Genomic DNA, 5,511 nt, shown 5'->3' on the forward strand with positions numbered 1-5,511 from the left:
ATCCCTTCACAAACAGGTTTCCTAGCATGGTCTGGGTGGGCTGCTTAGGGCCAGACGCAGACCTAGACAGGAACGGAGAGGTACATAAGTGAACACAATACAAACACACACATACTGACTCACAGCGCAGACAAACACATAGAGCAGTGTTTTCCACAACTACATCGAGTAGCCAGGCAAACAGAAAGAGTAGCCAGCCAGGAGCTCTATTTGGATGGCCTCAGTCTAATACAGTGGTCACCAACCTTTTCAAGTCAAGATCACTTTTGTAGTCAAAAAACAAGCTGAGATCTACTGCCTTTTACATTAACCTGACACAAACAGTTTTGTAGGAATGAGGTTTGGGCAAATTGCATAACATATTATCATAGCATATAATTGGCCTGCCAATATTGTTAATCAGACCATATTATATTTCAAAACCTGAGCTTTGATTTAAAAAAATAGATAAGCTGGTTTAGCATTTGTGAGGCACTGAGCATGAATTGAAATATATATATATTTTTTTACTTTACTGGACTGATGGTACCTGCATCTGATGGTCAACGAGGTCAAATCACCACGTCACTGATCTTCAGGTAGAAAAGTCGGAGCTCTAGAAAGATGCCCGAGTTTCCGACTTGGAATTCAGAGTTGGATGACTMTTTAAAACTATTTTTCCCAACCGCCTCTCACGGTCCCTGCTCTCTCCTTCCTTTCCTCCGGTGAGACTGACCAGAGGGGACACCGTCTTCCACCTGATGGCGAAACTCGAGTCGCACTGCATCTCCCACATGCACAAATTCATGTTGTTCCTGTGACCAGAGAAAGTGAAATATTCCTCGATATTAAAATCGACACGACGAGCTGCTAATAATAATAAAAKGCAGGGCTATCGATACTTGGCTACTCATGCATTGCAGCTGCAGCCCGAGCGGAAGTACGGAGAAGCACGTTTTGTAATAGTGATGAATTAAAAACAGTGACAGTGCTCACTCATAAAAACAGCAGCTCTTTGTTGTATTCGTTGACATTCTCTCTGTGGTCATGGTTTTAAAAGTGATTAAATCTGACGTAGGCTACTAGCCTATTAAACTTGGCTGTGGCCAGGGTCATGGAAAGCTCTGGAGCCACGGTGATTTGAGCAACTGATTGGGCAGCAAAGTAGATGCACTCGATTTAGTCACAGATTTGCCGGTGTTGTGCCGAAAATCCCCCACCCCTTCTAATCTCCTTAATTTTGTGGCTAGAGTCAAATACTTTCTGTGATACACATCAGGTCAAATACTTTCTATAGAACAAACTTCACATCAGGATAGGAAACCGAAATGAATAATTAATGTATGTTAATGTATTATTATCCTTACACTTTCAGACATGACGAATTTTGGCTAAGATTTATTTATAGGCTAAAACAAAATCAGTAGCGGATTTGGGTACGGGCGACATGGGCAGCCGCCCAGGGAGGTACGGGGCGCCATACAAGCGAGAACCGCCACGTACACTTAAAACAAATAACCAAACAGGAAACTACTAAGATCAGTGAAAAGTAGGCTGAACTGACAACGGAGTGAAAAGCATAAATCTCAACTAGCAAGCAAGTCGCAGAAATGAAGAACGCGAAGAGGGGGATTCAGGCAGGGGGAGATTTTCGGCACAACACCGGTCCGCCAAAGTTTGTCACGGGAAGATTTACCCAGTGCGCAAGACTTTTGAATCAAGTGCACCTACCGGCAACAGCTCAACACAATTTAAAAAAGGAGCGCAAGCCTTTGTCGTTCGTTGCTTTTCTACAGAAATATTGGTGATCGACCTATGGTTCTAACACCTTGATTCTCTCATGAAAATCACAGAGCAAAATTGATATTCACAATTATCGAGTTTACCTCCCAGATAGTGAGATAAATGTTTGTGGTATATGCATTCTGTTATGTATTATGATAATCTTGGCAAATGAAATACATATTCAATACATTTAGTAATTCCCTACTAAGGTCAATAAATGATTGAATATTGTTGAATTTTTAAATGCCTGGAATTCCGTGAGGGAGGCCCTAATTATCATATTTGGACCAAATGCTTCTCTCCACACCTAAACGTCCCTGCAGTGATGGTTCACCATCTTCATCAAATGTTTTCACAATTTACCTGTAGATCTCTCCAAAAAGACTACGGCCTACAGTAGCCTAGCAAATAAGGAGTAGATGACAGACTCTCTCAACGATGCCATTGGGTAGGCTACACTGACCGACGACACCGGTCACTCACTTAGAATCACCGTCTGGCAAATGCCGACATCCTAGCAAAGGAAACCTAGGAAAGTCCTTCGGTTTTACTTGTCTGATGCGACACCACGGACATATAATCACGTTGCAGATTTATGAATGGCAAAGGGATACAGGAGACTTTATTCAAGACAGTTCTACACCTTTAATAAACGAGTCAACACAACTGCTGGTCAGTTGTCAATCAACGCACATTTATAGCCAATGCGCCACGACTCCGCGTGACTGGCTATGTGAAAACACGCAAATAAAATAAATAAATGAATCTGCCAGAAAACAATAATTTGGCTAAGTGGGTTTCGACTCATCATTACCACTTACATTACGTGGGACGTGCAAATTCACGACCACCATGCTCTCTCCCTCTGTGTAAAGAATCTGACTGCAACCAACCACAGTGAGCACAATTTGTACCGGGAGGCGGGACAGACAGCAGACTGCATTTCCCTGTCATTGCTCGCTTTGTGACTGACAGGCCCCTATCCTATCAATAGATCACTAGAAATGCATATCTTTCATTCTAGTGGGAGATGTCTTGACGGACTAGCCAATTGAAACTCAAATGAAAAGTTGCCTACTATAATATGGAAAAAAGTAGCCGATTGAAAATGAGTCTGTAATGGCTGATTACTGGCACTAATGGAAAAGAACTGCTTAGAGATGACTGACGCTTACATAGGTAAACACACTGAACAACCAACACACAAATGCACACAATATTCACTGTGACACAAACACAGTGCGGCAGCGCAGGCTGGTGAGATCAAGCCGCCGTAGGGAAGCCGGTCTGACACAGTCTTCCTTCAGGCTGTTGACCTTACCTTCCGTGACCTTCCTGAGAAGACGACTGCAGCTCGGCCCGCTGGCACTCATCTCTTATACTGGCCTTGACGTGGACTGAGACTGGCCATACTGCAGAGAGATAGCACATGACAACAGTCTCACCTCTACTGCAGAGAGAGATAGCACATACAACAGTCTACACCCTCCACTGCAGAGAGCAGAGATACACATGACAAAGTCCTACACTCTCCTACTGCAGAGAGAGAGAGATAGCACATGACAACATCCACACTCTCCTACTGCAGAGAGAGAAGGCACATGACAACAGTCCTACACCACTCCTACTGCAGAGAGAGAGATGCACATGACAACAGTCCTACACCTCCTACTGCAGAGAGAGATAGCACATGACACAAGTCCTACACTCTCCCTACTGCAGAGAGAGAGAGATAGCACATGACAAACAGTCCTACACCCCTCCTACTGCAGAGTGAGAGATAGCACAGGACAACAGTCCTACACCCTCCTACTGCAGAGAGAGAGATAGCACAGGACAACAGTTCTACACCCTCCTACTGCAGAGAAACGCTTTCAACGATAGTCACTTCACAAGTTCTCAAATGTCCCTCTCTATTTGGCGGTCGGTATATGACTGACACAGTAAATATGAATGACACCGATCAGCCTTTAGGTCGGTTCTGAGGGTCAGTGTGGGTCAGAAGTGGAGGAGGATCTGTTGAGCGGTTCAGGTTCGTGTGTGTTCTGGATGCAAAGGCAAAACCCACCAGGTTGACAATCTGAGAGCAGGGTCTCGTTCTTCTTGGCTGCCTTACAGTGCCATAGTCCTGAGCCTCCCCCATCAACAACACCTTCTGAATGGTGGTCCACACCGACAGAACACCTGGGGGAGAAATAAGTGATGGTGAGAACACACACTTACAGAGAAAGTAAACACAGACACACACACACCACAGAGAAAGTTAAAACACAGCACACACACACACACTACTACAGAGAAGTAAACACAGACACACACACACACATACTACAGAGAAATTAAACACACGACACACACACACACACACTACAGAGAAAGTTAACACAGACACACACACACTCACCCCGTCATATCCGTCTTTGGCCTTCATGGGGTTGGGGTTGAGGATGCCCATGACGGTGCCTGGCTCAGTCTTCCAGTGCTCCTTATGCACCTCCCCAAACAGGAAGAGAGACACGTACACTTCCAGGTCATGGAGGTCAGACAGCTTCCAGATGCTGAACGTCTTAACCTGTGAGCGGAGGGAGGGAGACAAGTCTTTGCGCTGCCATCTCTGACCCATCTGAAATGAATACAGGTTGRCCCACGTCTTATCAAGTCAATGACTTATTTTATTGAACATTGGTCAACCTTACATACTTCTGGAGTCCTGAGTGTCCATGTCAATAAAACCACATGATCAGTGACCTACTGTAGATGTTGAAGTTGCATGTTGGTATACAGTATAGAGCAGTGGAGGCTGCTGAGGCTCATAATAATGGCCGGAATGGAGCAAATGGAATGGTATCAAACACATGRAATCTATRTGTTTGATGTATTTGATACCATTCCACCTACTCCGCTCCATCCATTACCACGAGCCCGTCCTCCCCAATTAAGGTGCCACCAACCTCCTGTGATATAGAGGGGTAATTCTGGTATTACACTGCTGTTGCTCTGTGGTGTGGCTTTGTTGACCAGCACAGCGAAGGTGACCTCAGCCGCAGTCCTCCAGTTTCTCCCGGGCCAGGYGCTCAGGCAACTGGGAGAGCCGGATCAGYTTGCGGTCGGCCATCTTATACGATCCATCTCTGTGGAGGACACGCGTGGTCGCCTGAAACCAACGAAMCAATCAGAATCCAGATCGAGCTTCGGATAAGAAACCTTGGAGTGTTTGTGTGTGTTATAGGTAGATGAGTGTGTGTGCGAGAGAGGTGTGTGTGTGTGTGCTCTGACCTCAGCTGCAGTCCAGAGTACTTCTCGATGGTGTCGTCTTTAGGGAGAGATGGAAGGGGGTTGGCTGTCGTACGGAGGACAGGGCTGCAGCAGCATTGGACTGGGAAGGTAGTGATGAACGTACAGTATTGTTGGTCCTACTACTGCTTGCTATTGGCTGGAAGGAGCTGTGAGTCTTAATCTCCACCAGTGGACCTCTGGTGTCTGTAGCGGCTGCTGTAGTGCTGGGCTTGACCTGGTGAGCGCGTGCCTGACCATGCGTGTTGAACAGAGTCAGCGTTTGTTGAGTTGACGCGGTGAAGGTCAGAGCTCCTGTAGACTCATGGGTCCGGCGTCTCCTCCTGTCATGGGCGATCGAGGGCGTCCCTATGTTTCAAAAACAACAAGATAGAAGAGACTTAAAATTACACATCCACCACCTCCACCTATTTCACTTGACAACAGATCTTCTATATATAATGGTGTCACCAC

The 5,511-nt window shown here is 45.8% G+C and overlaps 1 long non-coding RNA gene across 1 annotated transcript; it reads right to left on the reverse strand.

The window, feature by feature from the left end:
* Positions 1-4,247: 4,247 nt before the first annotated feature.
* On the reverse strand, positions 4,248-5,188 carry LOC139024919 (uncharacterized). Its single transcript, XR_011476319.1, has 3 exons — positions 5,041-5,188; positions 4,716-4,918; positions 4,248-4,336 (listed from the first exon to the last, which is right to left on the reverse strand). It is a non-coding gene; the product is annotated as an uncharacterized lncRNA (long non-coding RNA).
* Between the last annotated feature and the right edge of the window lie 323 nt (positions 5,189-5,511).

The sequence above is a fragment of the Salvelinus sp. IW2-2015 genome, unplaced genomic scaffold (assembly GCF_002910315.2).
Source record: "Salvelinus sp. IW2-2015 unplaced genomic scaffold, ASM291031v2 Un_scaffold2013, whole genome shotgun sequence".
Classification (NCBI taxonomy): Eukaryota; Metazoa; Chordata; class Actinopteri; order Salmoniformes; family Salmonidae; genus Salvelinus; species Salvelinus sp. IW2-2015.